Source organism: Drosophila mauritiana, unplaced genomic scaffold (genome assembly GCF_004382145.1).
Source record: "Drosophila mauritiana strain mau12 unplaced genomic scaffold, ASM438214v1 U_211, whole genome shotgun sequence".
Classification (NCBI taxonomy): domain Eukaryota; kingdom Metazoa; phylum Arthropoda; class Insecta; order Diptera; family Drosophilidae; genus Drosophila; species Drosophila mauritiana.
The window spans coordinates 3,126-23,891 of record NW_022881347.1 but is presented as its reverse complement, the minus strand read 5'-3'; the positions used below and the strand labels follow the sequence as shown (position 1 = coordinate 23,891).

The 20,766-nt window shown below is 36.0% G+C and overlaps 5 non-coding genes across 5 annotated transcripts; all 5 read left to right on the top strand.

The window, feature by feature from the left end:
* The first annotated feature begins 1,740 nt into the window (after positions 1–1,740).
* On the top strand, positions 1,741–3,735 carry LOC117149438. Its single transcript, XR_004460298.1, has one exon. It is a non-coding gene; the product is annotated as a small subunit ribosomal RNA (ribosomal RNA).
* A 686-nt stretch (positions 3,736–4,421) lies between these two features.
* LOC117149435 lies at positions 4,422–4,600 on the top strand. Its single transcript, XR_004460296.1, has one exon. It is a non-coding gene; the product is annotated as a 5.8S ribosomal RNA (ribosomal RNA).
* Positions 4,601–4,995: 395 nt separating this feature from the next.
* On the top strand, positions 4,996–8,957 carry LOC117149433. The gene has a single exon (XR_004460294.1). It is a non-coding gene; the product is annotated as a large subunit ribosomal RNA (ribosomal RNA).
* Positions 8,958–13,355: 4,398 nt separating this feature from the next.
* Positions 13,356–15,350, top strand: LOC117149437. The gene has a single exon (XR_004460297.1). It is a non-coding gene; the product is annotated as a small subunit ribosomal RNA (ribosomal RNA).
* Positions 15,351–16,036: 686 nt separating this feature from the next.
* LOC117149432 lies at positions 16,037–16,215 on the top strand. The gene has a single exon (XR_004460293.1). It is a non-coding gene; the product is annotated as a 5.8S ribosomal RNA (ribosomal RNA).
* The last annotated feature ends 4,551 nt before the right edge of the window (positions 16,216–20,766 follow it).

Genomic DNA, 20,766 nt, shown 5'->3' with positions numbered 1-20,766 from the left:
GGGAAAAAATGCTGAAATATTCCCACATTCTCTTAGTATTATAGAGAAAAGCCATTATAGTGAGAGGGTATAGTAGTGTAAACGACCGGAATTACGACAGAGGGTTCAAAAACTACTATAGGTAGGCAGTGGTTGCCGACCTCTCATATTGTTCAAAACTTATGTATTCATATGATTTTGGCAATTATATGAGTAAATTAAATAATATACATATGAAAATTATTAATTATTATATGTATAAGGGAAAAAATGCTGAAAATATCCACATTCTCTTAGTATTATAGAGAAAAGCCATTATAGTGAGAGGGTATAGTAGTGTAAACGACCGGAATTACGACAGAGGGTTCAAAAACTACTATAGGTAGGCAGTGGTTGCCGACCTCTCATATTGTTCAAAACTTATGTATTCATATGATTTTGGCAATAATATGAGTAAATTAAATAATATACATATGAAAATGATTAATTATTATATGTATAAGGGAAAAAATGCTGAAAATATCCCACATTCTCTTAGTATTATAGAGAAAAGCCATTATAGTGAGAGGGTATAGTAGTGTAAACGACCGGAATTACGACAGAGGGTTCAAAAACTACTATAGGTAGGCAGTGGTTGCCGACCTCTCATATTGTTCAAAACTTATGTATTCATATGATTTTGGCAATAATATGAGTAAATTAAATAATATACATATGAAAATGATTAATTATTATATGTATAAGGGAAAAAATAATCATATTATATATGAATAATGGAAAAAAAATGAAATGTTCCTATAATCTCTTAATATATAAGAGAATAGCCCGTATGTTGGGTGGCAAACGGAATTGAAAATACCCGCTTTGAGGACAGCGGGTTCAAAAACTACTATAGGTAGGCAGTGGTTGCCGACCTCCCGCATTATTCGAAATATTTATTTCGGATTATGTTTATATTGGTTACATACAATAAAGTATATTATTATCCGTACAAATTTGTTTCTCAGTTCTATAGAACACGGGACTTGGCTCCGCGGATAATAGGAATATACGCTTTATAGATAATATCGTTGAAACAAAAGTCAAGTTTCTATTATATATAGAATAACAAATCGTTTCCATATATTATCGTTAATTTTTGGAGGCAGGCAAATATTAATTTATTACCTGCCGTATAGTTGGATTATTATATCGTTACGGTATAATACAAATATGGATTCTTATGAAAGAAATATAAAATTATATATTAAATGTGGAAATATTATCATATGCGCTTGGTTTTATGTTATATATTACCAGAGATATATATGAAAAGAGATAAATTTTAAATTTATCTTCAAAATGCAAATGATTTAACTTAATATTTATATTGGTTAAACAAAAATTGTACATGTGTGGATACAATAATTATGTATGTTGGAAATAAAATGATATTTTATAATGAAATATGTATGTATAAAAAGATAAAATTATAGAAATATATATATTACAATAATTAGATGAAATTCTTGTTATATTGGTAAAACAAGTATAAATTAAAAATGAAAATATGGATTACGAATGCTATATAAAAATGGCCGTAATCGAATGGATTTTTTTACTTATATATTTAAAATTTTACCCAAAGGCGAAATATTGAATTTTATTCAATATAATAAAAATCATGGAATTATATAAAGTGAAAAATCTATATATCTATATATCTATTATATTGCTTATTTCGATTCAAAATATATGAATGGAATATGAAGGAAAAACATTATTCTGGTTGATCCTGCCAGTAGTTATATGCTTGTCTCAAAGATTAAGCCATGCATGTCTAAGTACACACGAATTAAAAGTGAAACCGCAAAAGGCTCATTATATCAGTTATGGTTCCTTAGATCGTTAACAGTTACTTGGATAACTGTGGTAATTCTAGAGCTAATACATGCAATTAAAACATGAACCTTATGGGACATGTGCTTTTATTAGGCTAAAACCAAGCGATCGCAAGATCGTTATATTGGTTGAACTCTAGATAACATGCAGATCGTATGGTCTTGTACCGACGACAGATCTTTCAAATGTCTGCCCTATCAACTTTTGATGGTAGTATCTAGGACTACCATGGTTGCAACGGGTAACGGGGAATCAGGGTTCGATTCCGGAGAGGGAGCCTGAGAAACGGCTACCACATCTAAGGAAGGCAGCAGGCGCGTAAATTACCCACTCCCAGCTCGGGGAGGTAGTGACGAAAAATAACAATACAGGACTCATATCCGAGGCCCTGTAATTGGAATGAGTACACTTTAAATCCTTTAACAAGGACCAATTGGAGGGCAAGTCTGGTGCCAGCAGCCGCGGTAATTCCAGCTCCAATAGCGTATATTAAAGTTGTTGCGGTTAAAACGTTCGTAGTTGAACTTGTGCTTCATACGGGTAGTACAACTTACAATTGTGGTTAGTACTATACCTTTATGTATGTAAGCGTATTACCGGTGGAGTTCTTATATGTGATTAAATACTTGTATTTTTTCATATGTTCCTCCTATTTAAAAACCTGCACTAGTGCTCTTAAACGAGTGTTATTGTGGGCCGGTACTATTACTTTGAACAAATTAGAGTGCTTAAAGCAGGCTTCAAATGCCTGAATATTCTGTGCATGGGATAATGAAATAAGACCTCTGTTCTGCTTTCATTGGTTTTCAGATCAAGAGGTAATGATTAATAGAAGCAGTTTGGGGGCATTAGTATTACGACGCGAGAGGTGAAATTCTTGGACCGTCGTAAGACTAACTTAAGCGAAAGCATTTGCCAAAGATGTTTTCATTAATCAAGAACGAAAGTTAGAGGTTCGAAGGCGATCAGATACCGCCCTAGTTCTAACCATAAACGATGCCAGCTAGCAATTGGGTGTAGCTACTTTTATGGCTCTCTCAGTCGCTTCCCGGGAAACCAAAGCTTTTGGGCTCCGGGGGAAGTATGGTTGCAAAGCTGAAACTTAAAGGAATTGACGGAAGGGCACCACCAGGAGTGGAGCCTGCGGCTTAATTTGACTCAACACGGGAAAACTTACCAGGTCCGAACATAAGTGTGTAAGACAGATTGATAGCTCTTTCTCGAATCTATGGGTGGTGGTGCATGGCCGTTCTTAGTTCGTGGAGTGATTTGTCTGGTTAATTCCGATAACGAACGAGACTCAAATATATTAAATAGATATCTTCAGGATTATGGTGCTGAAGCTTATGTAGCCTTCATTCATGGTGGCAGTAAAATGTTTATTGTGTTTGAATGTGTTTATGTAAGTGGAGCCGTACCTGTTGGTTTGTCCCATTATAAGGACACTAGCTTCTTAAATGGACAAATTGCGTCTAGCAATAATGAGATTGAGCAATAACAGGTCTGTGATGCCCTTAGATGTCCTGGGCTGCACGCGCGCTACAATGAAAGTATCAACGTGTATTTCCTAGACCGAGAGGTCCGGGTAAACCGCTGAACCACTTTCATGCTTGGGATTGTGAACTGAAACTGTTCACATGAACTTGGAATTCCCAGTAAGTGTGAGTCATTAACTCGCATTGATTACGTCCCTGCCCTTTGTACACACCGCCCGTCGCTACTACCGATTGAATTATTTAGTGAGGTCTCCGGACGTGATCACTGTGACGCCTTGCGTGTTACGGTTGTTTCGCAAAAGTTGACCGAACTTGATTATTTAGAGGAAGTAAAAGTCGTAACAAGGTTTCCGTAGGTGAACCTGCGGAAGGATCATTATTGTATAATATCCTTATCGTTAATAAACATTTGTTATAATACAAATAAATACAATTTACCAAAATAAAAATATTACAAAATGATTCCACGGAATCAAAAGTTAAAGTCAAAATAAAATGAAGATGGCTTTTATTTTATATGTGGGGCTTGGCAACCTCATAAAAAGACTTTAACATTATTAATGTTGTTGTGCGTATTTGTGGCAGTACCTACTACAACAATGGCGTTTCCTATAAAAACAAATTCTCGAAAATGGAAATCGAAGAAACTGAACAAAATTTGAAAGTAGAAGTCGAATTAAAATTAAAATAATTTTGAATGTGGTATTCAAAATAAGTGTGTGTGTATATGGACCATAATATACACGCGTTGCGAATATGTATTGTTCATCTATGTTATGAGCATACGTTGGCTAATGCAACAACCTAAAATATACAATGTTTGTACCTGTCATCCATCAGGTTAATGTTTTATATAAATTTTGCAGTATGTGTCACCCAAAATAGCAAACCATAACCAGATTTTTATGATACATAATGCTTATATGAAACTAAGACATATCGCAACATTTATTTTTAGGTATAAAAATAAATTTATTGAAGGAATTGATATATGCCAGTAAAATGGTGTATTTTTAATTTCTTTCAATAAAAACAATATTGATATTATATAAAAATGAATTATAAAACTCTAAGCGGTGGATCACTCGGCTCATGGGTCGATGAAGAACGCAGCAAACTGTGCGTCATCGTGTGAACTGCAGGACACATGAACATCGACATTTTGAACGCATATCGCAGTCCATGCTGTTATGTACTTTAATTAATTTTATAGTGCTGCTTGGACTACATATGGTTGAGGGTTGTAAGACTATGCTAATTAAGTTGTTTATAAATTTTTTATAAGCATATGGTATATTATTGGATTAAATAATGATTTTATTCATAATATTAAAAAAGAAATGAAAAACATTATCTCACATTTGAATGTGAAAAACGAAGAGAAATATTTTCTTTTTCAATCAAATAATACTGAGAAATGTCTAGCATAAAAAATTGAAATATTTTTCATCTAGAATTGTCTCTTATTAATGATTCGGAAAAAGAAAAATCTTGGTTTTGTTATTATTCTTCGTTGGTTCGTTAAATGGATAAAAAATAACTTTGCTTACAAGAACTATTGGAACTATTTATAACGAATTTAATTGATTGTTTTATCATTTATATATAAAGAATTTATGGCAAAAAATAGTTATATATACAACCTCAACTCATATGGGACTACCCCCTGAATTTAAGCATATTAATTAGGGGAGGAAAAGAAACTAACAAGGATTTTCTTAGTAGCGGCGAGCGAAAAGAAAACAGTTCAGCACTAAGTCACTTTGTCTATATGGCAAATGTGAGATGCAGTGTATGGAGCGTCAATATTCTAGTATGAGAAATTAATGATTTAAGTCCTTCTTAAATGAGGCCATTTACCCATAGAGGGTGCCAGGCCCGTATAACGTTAATGATTACTAGATGATGTTTCCAAAGAGTCGTGTTGCTTGATAGTGCAGCACTAAGTGGGTGGTAAACTCCATCTAAAACTAAATATAACCATGAGACCGATAGTAAACAAGTACCGTGAGGGAAAGTTGAAAAGAACTCTGAATAGAGAGTTAAACAGTACGTGAAACTGCTTAGAGGTTAAGCCCGATGAACCTGAATATCCGTTATGGAAAATTCATCATTAAAATTGTAATATTTAAATAATATTATTAAGAATAATGTGCATTTTTTCCATATAAGGACATTGTAATCTATTAGCATATCCCAAATTTATCATAAAATATAACTTATAGTTTATTCCAATTAAATTGCTTGCATTTTAACACAGAATAAATGTTATTAATTTGATAAAGTGCTGATAGATTTATATTATTACAGAGCGTTAATTTTTCGGAATTATATAATGGCATAATTATCATTGATTTTTGTGTTTATTATATGCTCTTGTATGATTAACAATGCGAAAGATTCAGGATACCTTCGGGACCCGTCTTGAAACACGGACCAAGGAGTCTAACATATGTGCAAGTTATTGGGATGTAAACCTAATAGCGTAATTAACTTGACTAATAATGGGATTAGTTTTTTAGCTATTTATAGCTAATTAACACAATCCCGGGGCGTTCTATATAGTTATGTATAATGTATATTTATATTATTTATGCCTCTAACTGGAACGTACCTTGAGCATATATGCTGTGACCCGAAAGATGGTGAACTATACTTGATCAGGTTGAAGTCAGGGGAAACCCTGATGGAAGACCGAAACAGTTCTGACGTGCAAATCGATTGTCAGAATTGAGTATAGGGGCGAAAGACCAATCGAACCATCTAGTAGCTGGTTCCTTCCGAAGTTTCCCTCAGGATAGCTGGTGCATTTTAATATTATATAAAATAATCTTATCTGGTAAAGCGAATGATTAGAGGCCTTAGGGTCGAAACGATCTTAACCTATTCTCAAACTTTAAATGGGTAAGAACCTTAACTTTCTTGATATGAAGTTCAAGGTTATGATATAATGTGCCCAGTGGGCCACTTTTGGTAAGCAGAACTGGCGCTGTGGGATGAACCAAACGTAATGTTACGGTGCCCAAATTAACAACTCATGCAGATACCATGAAAGGCGTTGGTTGCTTAAAACAGCAGGACGGTGATCATGGAAGTCGAAATCCGCTAAGGAGTGTGTAACAACTCACCTGCCGAAGCAACTAGCCCTTAAAATGGATGGCGCTTAAGTTGTATACCTATACATTACCGCTAAAGTAGATGATTTATATTACTTGTGATATAAATTTTGAAACTTTAGTGAGTAGGAAGGTACAATGGTATGCGTAGAAGTGTTTGGCGTAAGCCTGCATGGAGCTGCCATTGGTACAGATCTTGGTGGTAGTAGCAAATAATCGAATGAGACCTTGGAGGACTGAAGTGGAGAAGGGTTTCGTGTGAACAGTGGTTGATCACGAGTTAGTCGGTCCTAAGTTCAAGGCGAAAGCCGAAAATTTTCAAGTAAAACAAAAATGCCTAACTATATAAACAAAGCGAATATAATACACTTGAATAATTTTGAACGAAAGGGAATACGGTTCCAATTCCGTAACCTGTTGAGTATCCGTTTGTTATTAAATATGGGCCTCGTGCTCATCCTGGCAACAGGAACGACCATAAAGAAGCCGTCGAGAGATATCGGAAGAGTTTTCTTTTCTGTTTTATAGCCGTACTACCATGGAAGTCTTTCGCAGAGAGATATGGTAGATGGGCTAGAAGAGCATGACATATACTGTTGTGTCGATATTTTCTCCTCGGACCTTGAAAATTTATGGTGGGGACACGCAAACTTCTCAACAGGCCGTACCAATATCCGCAGCTGGTCTCCAAGGTGAAGAGTCTCTAGTCGATAGAATAATGTAGGTAAGGGAAGTCGGCAAATTAGATCCGTAACTTCGGGATAAGGATTGGCTCTGAAGATTGAGATAGTCGGGCTTGATTGGGAAACAATAACATGGTTTATGTGCTCGTTCTGGGTAAATAGAGTTTCTAGCATTTATGTTAGTTACTTGTTCCCCGGATAGTTTAGTTACGTAGCCAATTGTGGAACTTTCTTGCTAAAATTTTTAAGAATACTATTTGGGTTAAACCAATTAGTTCTTATCAATTATAACGATTATCAATTAACAATCAATTCAGAACTGGCACGGACTTGGGGAATCCGACTGTCTAATTAAAACAAAGCATTGTGATGGCCCTAGCGGGTGTTGACACAATGTGATTTCTGCCCAGTGCTCTGAATGTCAAAGTGAAGAAATTCAAGTAAGCGCGGGTCAACGGCGGGAGTAACTATGACTCTCTTAAGGTAGCCAAATGCCTCGTCATCTAATTAGTGACGCGCATGAATGGATTAACGAGATTCCTACTGTCCCTATCTACTATCTAGCGAAACCACAGCCAAGGGAACGGGCTTGGAATAATTAGCGGGGAAAGAAGACCCTTTTGAGCTTGACTCTAATCTGGCAGTGTAAGGAGACATAAGAGGTGTAGAATAAGTGGGAGATATTAGACCTCGGTTTGGTATCGTCAATGAAATACCACTACTCTTATTGTTTCCTTACTTACTTGATTAAATGGAACGTGTATCATTTCCTAGCCATTATACGGATATATTTATTATATCTTATGGTATTGGGTTTTGATGCAAGCTTCTTGATCAAAGTATCACGAGTTTGTTATATAATCGCAAACAAATTCTTTAATAAAACGATGCATTTATGTATTTTTGATTTGAAAATTTGGTATAACTCCAATTACTCAGGTATGATCCAATTCAAGGACATTGCCAGGTAGGGAGTTTGACTGGGGCGGTACATCTCTCAAATAATAACGGAGGTGTCCCAAGGCCAGCTCAGTGCGGACAGAAACCACACATAGAGCAAAAGGGCAAATGCTGACTTGATCTCGGTGTTCAGTACACACAGGGACAGCAAAAGCTCGGCCTATCGATCCTTTTGGTTTAAAGAGTTTTTAACAAGAGGTGTCAGAAAAGTTACCATAGGGATAACTGGCTTGTGGCGGCCAAGCGTTCATAGCGACGTCGCTTTTTGATCCTTCGATGTCGGCTCTTCCTATCATTGTGAAGCAAAATTCACCAAGCGTTGGATTGTTCACCCATGCAAGGGAACGTGAGCTGGGTTTAGACCGTCGTGAGACAGGTTAGTTTTACCCTACTAATGACAAAACGTTGTTGCGACAGCATTCCTGCGTAGTACGAGAGGAACCGCAGGTACGGACCAATGGCACAATACTTGTTCGAGCGAACAGTGGTATGACGCTACGTCCGTTGGATTATGCCTGAACGCCTCTAAGGTCGTATCCGTGCTGGACTGCAATGATAAATAAGGGGCAATTTGCATTGTATGGCTTCTAAACCATTTAAAGTTTATAATTTATTTTATAAACGACAATGGATGTGATGCCAATGTAATTTGTAACATAGTAAATTAGGAGGATCTTCGATCACCTGATGCCGCGCTAGTTACATATAAAAGCATTATTTAATACAATGACAAAGCCTAGAATCAATTGTAAACGACTTTTGTAACAGGCAAGGTGTTGTAAGTGGTTGAGCAGCTGCCATACTGCGATCCACTGAAGCTTATCCTTTGCTTGATGATTCGATAAATAAATGATTTTTCCTGTAGCCAAACAAACACCTCGTCATCAATTTAGTGACGCATATGATATTGTCCCTATCATATAATTTTTGATATAAAGACTTTAAAGAATTATATCAAGTTGCCAAATACCTCGTCATCAATTTAGTGACGCATATGATATTGTCCCTATCGTATAATTTTTGATATAAAGACTTTAAAGAATTCTATCACGTTGCCAAATACCTCGTCATCAATTTAGTGACGCATATGATATTGTCCCTATCATATAATTTTTGATATAAAGACTTTAAAGAATTCTATCACGTTGCCAAATACCTCGTCATCAATTTAGTGACGCATATGATATTGTCCCTATCATATAATTAATATAAAGACTTTAATGAATTGTGTCAAGTTGCCAAACACCTCGTCATCAATTTAGTGACGCATATGATATTGTCCCTATCATATAATTTTTGATATAAAAACTTTAAAGAATTGTATCAAGTTGCCAAATACCTCGTCATCAATTTAGTGACGCATATGATATTGTCCTATCATATAATTAATATAAAGACTTTAATGAATTGTGTCAAGTTGCCAAACACCTCGTCATCAATTTAGTGACGCATATGATATTGTCCTATCATATAATTTTTGATATAAAAACTTTAAAGAATTGTATCAAGTTGCCAAATACCTCGTCATCAATTTAGTGACGCATATGATATTGTCTCTATCATATAATTAATATAAAGACTTTAATGAATTGTGTCAAGTTGCCAAACACCTCGTCATCAATTTAGTGACGCATATGATATTGTCCCTATCATATAATTTTTGATATAAAGACTTTAAAGAATTATATCAAGTTGCCAAATACCTCGTCATCAATTTAGTGACGCATATGATATTGTCTCTATCATATAATTAATATAAAGACTTTAATGAATTGTGTCAAGTTGCCAAACACCTCGTCATCAATTTAGTGACGCATATGATATTGTCCCTATCATATAATTTTTGATATAAAACTTTAAAGAATTGTATCAAGTTGCCAAATACCTCGTCATCAATTTAGTGACGCATATGATATTGTCCCTATCATATAATTAATATAAAGACTTTAATGAATTGTGTCAAGTTGCCAAACACCTCGTCATCAATTTAGTGACGCATATGATATTGTCCCTATCATATAATTTTTGATATAAAAACTTTAAAGAATTGTATCAAGTTGCCAAATACCTCGTCATCAATTTAGTGACGCATATGATATTGTCCCTATCATATAATTAATATAAAGACTTTAATGAATTGTGTCAAGTTGCCAAACACCTCGTCATCAATTTAGTGACGCATATGATATTGTCCCTATCATATAATATTTGATATAAAGACTTTAAAGAATTATATCAAGTTGCCAAATACCTCGTCATCAATTTAGTGACGCATATGATATTGTCTCTATCATATAATTAATATAAAGACTTTAATGAATTGTGTCAAGTTGCCAAACACCTCGTCATCAATTTAGTGACGCATATGATATTGTCCCTATCATATAATTTTTGATATAAAGACTTTAAAGAATTCTATCAAGTTGCCAAATACCTCGTCATCAATTTAGTGACGCATATGATATTGTCTCTATCATATAATTAATATAAAGACTTTAATGATTTGTGTCACGTTGCCAAACACCTCGTCATCAATTTAGTGACGCATATGATATTGTCCCTATCATATAATTAATATAAAGACTTTTTAAAGAATTGTATCAAGTTGCCAAACACCTCGTCATCAACTACTATATTATGGTTGCGCCGACCTCTCATATTGTATTCTCTTATGTCTTCATAGGATTTTGGCAATTATACGAGTAAATTAAATAATATACATATGAAAATGATTAATTATTATATGTATAAGGGAAAAAATGCTGAAATATTCCCATATTATCTTAGTATTATAGAGGAAAGACCGTTGCCGACCTCTGATATTGTTCAAAACTTATGTATTTATATGATTTTGGCAATTATATGAGTAAATTAAATAATATACATATAAAATGATTAAATATTATATGTATAAATGTATAAAGGAAAAAATGATGAAATATTCCCACATTATCTTAGTATTATAGAGGAAAGACCGTTGCTGACCTCTGATATTGTTCAAAACTTATGTATTTATATGATTTTGGCAATAATATGAGTAAATTAAATAATATACATATGAAAATGATTAATTATTATATGTATAAATGTATAAGGGAAAAAATGCTGAAAATATTCCCATATTATCTTAGTATTATAGAGGAAAGACCGTTGCTGACCTCTGATATTGTTCAAAACTTATGTATTTATATGATTTTGGCAATTATATGAGTAAATTAAATAATATACATATGAAAATTATTAATTATTATATGTATAGGGGAAAAAATGCTGAAATATTCCCACATTCTCTTAGTATTATAGAGAAAAGCCATTATAGTGAGAGGGTATAGTAGTGTAAACGACCGGAATTACGACAGAGGGTTCAAAAACTACTATAGGTAGGCAGTGGTTGCCGACCTCTCATATTGTTCAAAACTTATGTATTCATATGATTTTGGCAATTATATGAGTAAATTAAATAATATACATATGAAAATTATTAATTATTATATGTATAGGGAAAAAATGCTGAAATATTCCCACATTCTCTTAGTATTATAGAGAAAAGCCATTATAGTGAGAGGGTATAGTAGTGTAAACGACCGGAATTACGACAGAGGGTTCAAAAACTACTATAGGTAGGCAGTGGTTGCCGACCTCTCATATTGTTCAAAACTTATGTATTCATATGATTTTGGCAATTATATGAGTAAATTAAATAATATACATATGAAAATTATTAATTATTATATGTATAAGGGAAAAAATGCTGAAAATATCCCACATTCTCTTAGTATTATAGAGAAAAGCCATTATAGTGAGAGGGTATAGTAGTGTAAACGACCGGAATTACGACAGAGGGTTCAAAAACTACTATAGGTAGGCAGTGGTTGCCGACCTCTCATATTGTTCAAAACTTATGTATTCATATGATTTTGGCAATAATATGAGTAAATTAAATAATATACATATGAAAATGATTAATTATTATATGTATAAGGGAAAAAATGCTGAAAATATCCCACATTCTCTTAGTATTATAGAGAAAAGCCATTATAGTGAGAGGGTATAGTAGTGTAAACGACCGGAATTACGACAGAGGGTTCAAAAACTACTATAGGTAGGCAGTGGTTGCCGACCTCTCATATTGTTCAAAACTTATGTATTCATATGATTTTGGCAATAATATGAGTAAATTAAATAATATACATATGAAAATGATTAATTATTATATGTATAAGGGAAAAAATAATCATATTATATATGAATAATGGAAAAAAAATGAAATGTTCCTATAATCTCTTAATATATAAGAGAATAGCCCGTATGTTGGGTGGCAAACGGAATTGAAAATACCCGCTTTGAGGACAGCGGGTTCAAAAACTACTATAGGTAGGCAGTGGTTGCCGACCTCCCGCATTATTCGAAATATTTATTTCGGATTATGTTTATATTGGTTACATACAATAAAGTATATTATTATCCGTACAAATTTGTTTCTCAGTTCTATAGAACACGGGACTTGGCTCCGCGGATAATAGGAATATACGCTTTATAGATAATATCGTTGAAACAAAAGTCAAGTTTCTATTATATATAGAATAACAAATCGTTTCCATATATTATCGTTAATTTTTGGAGGCAGGCAAATATTAATTTATTACCTGCCGTATAGTTGGATTATTATATCGTTACGGTATAATACAAATATGGATTCTTATGAAAGAAATATAAAATTATATATTAAATGTGGAAATATTATCATATGCGCTTGGTTTTATGTTATATATTACCAGAGATATATATGAAAAGAGATAAATTTTAAATTTATCTTCAAAATGCAAATGATTTAACTTAATATTTATATTGGTTAAACAAAAATTGTACATGTGTGGATACAATAATTATGTATGTTGGAAATAAAATGATATTTTATAATGAAATATGTATGTATAAAAAGATAAAATTATAGAAATATATATATTACAATAATTAGATGAAATTCTTGTTATATTGGTAAAACAAGTATAAATTAAAAATGAAAATATGGATTACGAATGCTATATAAAAATGGCCGTAATCGAATGGATTTTTTTACTTATATATTTAAAATTTTACCCAAAGGCGAAATATTGAATTTTATTCAATATAATAAAAATCATGGAATTATATAAAGTGAAAAATCTATATATCTATATATCTATTATATTGCTTATTTCGATTCAAAATATATGAATGGAATATGAAGGAAAAACATTATTCTGGTTGATCCTGCCAGTAGTTATATGCTTGTCTCAAAGATTAAGCCATGCATGTCTAAGTACACACGAATTAAAAGTGAAACCGCAAAAGGCTCATTATATCAGTTATGGTTCCTTAGATCGTTAACAGTTACTTGGATAACTGTGGTAATTCTAGAGCTAATACATGCAATTAAAACATGAACCTTATGGGACATGTGCTTTTATTAGGCTAAAACCAAGCGATCGCAAGATCGTTATATTGGTTGAACTCTAGATAACATGCAGATCGTATGGTCTTGTACCGACGACAGATCTTTCAAATGTCTGCCCTATCAACTTTTGATGGTAGTATCTAGGACTACCATGGTTGCAACGGGTAACGGGGAATCAGGGTTCGATTCCGGAGAGGGAGCCTGAGAAACGGCTACCACATCTAAGGAAGGCAGCAGGCGCGTAAATTACCCACTCCCAGCTCGGGGAGGTAGTGACGAAAAATAACAATACAGGACTCATATCCGAGGCCCTGTAATTGGAATGAGTACACTTTAAATCCTTTAACAAGGACCAATTGGAGGGCAAGTCTGGTGCCAGCAGCCGCGGTAATTCCAGCTCCAATAGCGTATATTAAAGTTGTTGCGGTTAAAACGTTCGTAGTTGAACTTGTGCTTCATACGGGTAGTACAACTTACAATTGTGGTTAGTACTATACCTTTATGTATGTAAGCGTATTACCGGTGGAGTTCTTATATGTGATTAAATACTTGTATTTTTTCATATGTTCCTCCTATTTAAAAACCTGCACTAGTGCTCTTAAACGAGTGTTATTGTGGGCCGGTACTATTACTTTGAACAAATTAGAGTGCTTAAAGCAGGCTTCAAATGCCTGAATATTCTGTGCATGGGATAATGAAATAAGACCTCTGTTCTGCTTTCATTGGTTTTCAGATCAAGAGGTAATGATTAATAGAAGCAGTTTGGGGGCATTAGTATTACGACGCGAGAGGTGAAATTCTTGGACCGTCGTAAGACTAACTTAAGCGAAAGCATTTGCCAAAGATGTTTTCATTAATCAAGAACGAAAGTTAGAGGTTCGAAGGCGATCAGATACCGCCCTAGTTCTAACCATAAACGATGCCAGCTAGCAATTGGGTGTAGCTACTTTTATGGCTCTCTCAGTCGCTTCCCGGGAAACCAAAGCTTTTGGGCTCCGGGGGAAGTATGGTTGCAAAGCTGAAACTTAAAGGAATTGACGGAAGGGCACCACCAGGAGTGGAGCCTGCGGCTTAATTTGACTCAACACGGGAAAACTTACCAGGTCCGAACATAAGTGTGTAAGACAGATTGATAGCTCTTTCTCGAATCTATGGGTGGTGGTGCATGGCCGTTCTTAGTTCGTGGAGTGATTTGTCTGGTTAATTCCGATAACGAACGAGACTCAAATATATTAAATAGATATCTTCAGGATTATGGTGCTGAAGCTTATGTAGCCTTCATTCATGGTGGCAGTAAAATGTTTATTGTGTTTGAATGTGTTTATGTAAGTGGAGCCGTACCTGTTGGTTTGTCCCATTATAAGGACACTAGCTTCTTAAATGGACAAATTGCGTCTAGCAATAATGAGATTGAGCAATAACAGGTCTGTGATGCCCTTAGATGTCCTGGGCTGCACGCGCGCTACAATGAAAGTATCAACGTGTATTTCCTAGACCGAGAGGTCCGGGTAAACCGCTGAACCACTTTCATGCTTGGGATTGTGAACTGAAACTGTTCACATGAACTTGGAATTCCCAGTAAGTGTGAGTCATTAACTCGCATTGATTACGTCCCTGCCCTTTGTACACACCGCCCGTCGCTACTACCGATTGAATTATTTAGTGAGGTCTCCGGACGTGATCACTGTGACGCCTTGCGTGTTACGGTTGTTTCGCAAAAGTTGACCGAACTTGATTATTTAGAGGAAGTAAAAGTCGTAACAAGGTTTCCGTAGGTGAACCTGCGGAAGGATCATTATTGTATAATATCCTTATCGTTAATAAACATTTGTTATAATACAAATAAATACAATTTACCAAAATAAAAATATTACAAAATGATTCCACGGAATCAAAAGTTAAAGTCAAAATAAAATGAAGATGGCTTTTATTTTATATGTGGGGCTTGGCAACCTCATAAAAAGACTTTAACATTATTAATGTTGTTGTGCGTATTTGTGGCAGTACCTACTACAACAATGGCGTTTCCTATAAAAACAAATTCTCGAAAATGGAAATCGAAGAAACTGAACAAAATTTGAAAGTAGAAGTCGAATTAAAATTAAAATAATTTTGAATGTGGTATTCAAAATAAGTGTGTGTGTATATGGACCATAATATACACGCGTTGCGAATATGTATTGTTCATCTATGTTATGAGCATACGTTGGCTAATGCAACAACCTAAAATATACAATGTTTGTACCTGTCATCCATCAGGTTAATGTTTTATATAAATTTTGCAGTATGTGTCACCCAAAATAGCAAACCATAACCAGATTTTTATGATACATAATGCTTATATGAAACTAAGACATATCGCAACATTTATTTTTAGGTATAAAAATAAATTTATTGAAGGAATTGATATATGCCAGTAAAATGGTGTATTTTTAATTTCTTTCAATAAAAACAATATTGATATTATATAAAAATGAATTATAAAACTCTAAGCGGTGGATCACTCGGCTCATGGGTCGATGAAGAACGCAGCAAACTGTGCGTCATCGTGTGAACTGCAGGACACATGAACATCGACATTTTGAACGCATATCGCAGTCCATGCTGTTATGTACTTTAATTAATTTTATAGTGCTGCTTGGACTACATATGGTTGAGGGTTGTAAGACTATGCTAATTAAGTTGTTTATAAATTTTTTATAAGCATATGGTATATTATTGGATTAAATAATGATTTTATTCATAATATTAAAAAGAAATGAAAAACATTATCTCACATTTGAATGTGAAAAACGAAGAGAAATATTTTCTTTTTCAATCAAATAATACTGAGAAATGTCTAGCATAAAAAATTGAAATATTTTTCATCTAGAATTGTCTCTTATTAATGATTCGGAAAAAGAAAAATCTTGGTTTTGTTATTATTCTTCGTTGGTTCGTTAAATGGATAAAAAATAACTTTGCTTACAAGAACTATTGGAACTATTTATAACGAATTTAATTGATTGTTTTATCATTTATATATAAAGAATTTATGGCAAAAAATAGTTATATATACAACCTCAACTCATATGGGACTACCCCCTGAATTTAAGCATATTAATTAGGGGAGGAAAAGAAACTAACAAGGATTTTCTTAGTAGCGGCGAGCGAAAAGAAAACAGTTCAGCACTAAGTCACTTTGTCTATATGGCAAATGTGAGATGCAGTGTATGGAGCGTCAATATTCTAGTATGAGAAATTAATGATTTAAGTCCTTCTTAAATGAGGCCATTTACCCATAGAGGGTGCCAGGCCCGTATAACGTTAATGATTACTAGATGATGTTTCCAAAGAGTCGTGTTGCTTGATAGTGCAGCACTAAGTGGGTGGTAAACTCCATCTAAAACTAAATATAACCATGAGACCGATAGTAAACAAGTACCGTGAGGGAAAGTTGAAAAGAACTCTGAATAGAGAGTTAAACAGTACGTGAAACTGCTTAGAGGTTAAGCCCGATGAACCTGAATATCCGTTATGGAAAATTCATCATTAAAATTGTAATATTTAAATAATATTATTAAGAATAATGTGCATTTTTTCCATATAAGGACATTGTAATCTATTAGCATATCCCAAATTTATCATAAAATATAACTTATAGTTTATTCCAATTAAATTGCTTGCATTTTAACACAGAATAAATGTTATTAATTTGATAAAGTGCTGATAGATTTATATTATTACAGAGCGTTAATTTTTCGGAATTATATAATGGCATAATTATCATTGATTTTTGTGTTTATTATATGCTCTTGTATGATTAACAATGCGAAAGATTCAGGATACCTTCGGGACCCGTCTTGAAACACGGACCAAGGAGTCTAACATATGTGCAAGTTATTGGGATGTAAACCTAATAGCGTAATTAACTTGACTAATAATGGATTAGTTTTTTAGCTATTTATAGCTAATTAACACAATCCCGGGGCGTTCTATATAGTTATGTATAATGTATATTTATATTATTTATGCCTCTAACTGGAACGTACCTTGAGCATATATGCTGTGACCCGAAAGATGGTGAACTATACTTGATCAGGTTGAAGTCAGGGGAAACCCTGATGGAAGACCGAAACAGTTCTGACGTGCAAATCGATTGTCAGAATTGAGTATAGGGGCGAAAGACCAATCGAACCATCTAGTAGCTGGTTCCTTCCGAAGTTTCCCTCAGGATAGCTGGTGCATTTTAATATTATATAAAATAATCTTATCTGGTAAAGCGAATGATTAGAGGCCTTAGGGTCGAAACGATCTTAACCTATTCTCAAACTTTAAATGGGTAAGAACCTTAACTTTCTTGATATGAAGTTCAAGGTTATGATATAATGTGCCCAGTGGGCCACTTTTGGTAAGCAGAACTGGCGCTGTGGGATGAACCAAACGTAATGTTACGGTGCCCAAATTAACAACTCATGCAGATACCATGAAAGGCGTTGGTTGCTTAAAACAGCAGGACGGTGATCATGGAAGTCGAAATCCGCTAAGGAGTGTGTAACAACTCACCTGCCGAAGCAACTAGCCCTTAAAATGGATGGCGCTTAAGTTGTATACCTATACATTACCGCTAAAGTAGATGATTTATATTACTTGTGATATAAATTTTGAAACTTTAGTGAGTAGGAAGGTACAATGGTATGCGTAGAAGTGTTTGGCGTAAGCCTGCATGGAGCTGCCATTGGTACAGATCTTGGTGGTAGTAGCAAATAATCGAATGAGACCTTGGAGGACTGAAGTGGAGAAGGGTTTCGTGTGAACAGTGGTTGATCACGAGTTAGTCGGTCCTAAGTTCAAGGCGAAAGCCGAAAATTTTCAAGTAAAACAAAAATGCCTAACTATATAAACAAAGCGAATATAATACACTTGAATAATTTTGAACGAAAGGGAATACGGTTCCAATTCCGTAACCTGTTGAGTATCCGTTTGTTATTAAATATGGGCCTCGTGCTCATCCTGGCAACAGGAACGACCATAAAGAAGCCGTCGAGAGATATCGGAAGAGTTTTCTTTTCTGTTTTATAGCCGTACTACCATGGAAGTCTTTCGCAGAGAGATATGGTAGATGGGCTAGAAGAGCATGACATATACTGTTGTGTCGATATTTTCTCCTCGGACCTTGAAAATTTATGGTGGGGACACGCAAACTTCTCAACAGGCCGTACCAATATCCGCAGCTGGTCTCCAAGGTGAAGAGTCTCTAGTCGATAGAATAATGTAGGTAAGGGAAGTCGGCAAATTAGATCCGTAACTTCGGGATAAGGATTGGCTCTGAAGATTGAGATAGTCGGGCTTGATTGGGAAACAATAACATGGTTTATGTGCTCGTTCTGGGTAAATAGAGTTTCTAGCATTTATGTTAGTTACTTGTTCCCCGGATAGTTTAGTTACGTAGCCAATTGTGGAACTTTCTTGCTAAAATTTTTAAGAATACTATTTGGGTTAAACCAATTAGTTCTTATCAATTATAACGATTATCAATTAACAATCAATTCAGAACTGGCACGGACTTGGGGAATCCGACTGTCTAATTAAAACAAAGCATTGTGATGGCCCTAGCGGGTGTTGACACAATGTGATTTCTGCCCAGTGCTCTGAATGTCAAAGTGAAGAAATTCAAGTAAGCGCGGGTCAACGGCGGGAGTAACTATGACTCTCTTAAGGTAGCCAAATGCCTCGTCATCTAATTAGTGACGCGCATGAATGGATTAACGACGGACGTGTTTTCGTTGCGCTCGTGTACAGATTGCGAATAACTAAGTTTTCCTTGTTGGAAAGTAATTAAATCGGTGATTTAGTGCTCCGCGGAAGTCGAGTGAAAATTGTCGAGTGTTAAAAACAAGCGGTTTGGAAATTATTAACAATAAACTATTGGAAATTTTCCACTCCGCACGTGCTGCGAGGCGAGCTTACGAGTAAGTTTTTCGAGTAAGCTTTTTGAGCAGCTGTCAAAAAGCTTATTGGTGGCAGTCACTGCTAGGGTTTGTGTATAGGGACAGTTTAGTGCTACCAGACGCTACCGATAGGTGGAGCTCTAGAGCATCTACCTTTTGTCACTGAGCAAACGAGCATACGGTTGCTGGCGTCGACGGTAGGAGGAGCCACCATCGGAGTTATGCCGATCGAGAGCGACAGCAGCGTGAGTGCCTTGAGCGGAAGTAGTGCTTCGAGGAAGTCCAAACGACGCAGGCGCAGAAGCCATCTGGCCTCTAAGAGCTCGGCGCCGACGCAGGCGAAATTGGTTGCCCTGGCATCGAATGGAGTGCCAGAACCCGTTGGTGTACTGGAGGAGGCGTTTTCGTCGCTGGAGGACGCCCGGGCGGCTACCCCCCCCCACGCTGCTGCCACCGCTGTTGATCCTACTGCTGCCCCTGCTGCCGACCACACTGCTGCCTCCACCGTTTCCACTGCTGCTAAAATTGTTGCCACCACTGCCACTGCCGCTACCGCTGCCGCCCGTGCTGGGCAAGCAGCCATGATGGCAGAGCTGTCGGCCACCCAGCGCATGGTGAGAAGCAGCTTCCGCAGCCTAGGAGAAGTGGACACGGAAGAGCTCTCGTATGCTATCAGCCGCTACGATGAGCTGGTGCTGGCGTTAATGCTCCGGTGTGGAGAACTGGAGACGCGGCTCGCTATGCCGCCACCGCCGCCGCCGTCGTCGAATCCGTTAAAGAATACGGCCGCCAATGCTCCCCAGATGCCACAGGTTGCACCCATCGCTGCCCCGCGGACCACCAAGGTTCGCGAGACGTGGTCAGCGGTGGTGAAGTGCGACGACCCTGCGCTATCGGGGAAAGCTATAGCGGAAAAGGTGCGAACGATGGTTGCACCCTCCCTCGGAGTCAGAGTACATGAGGTACGTGAGCTCCGTCGAGGTGGTGGTGCGATCATTCGTACTCCTTCAGTTGGAGAGCTGCAGAAGGTGGTAGCATCAAAGAGGTTCGCTGAAGTTGGGCTAAATGTGGCACGGAATGCGGCCGAGAAGCCGAAGGTCGTCGTCTATGACGTCGACACAGCTATCGGCCCTGAGGAATTCATGCAGGAGCTGCATGGAAATAACTTCGACAGCGATATGACTATGTCCCAATTTAAGAAGTCCGTGCACCTGGTGACCAAGGCGTGGTCGGTAACCGACGGCGCCACAGTAAATGTAACGCTAGAGGTAGACGACCGCGCGA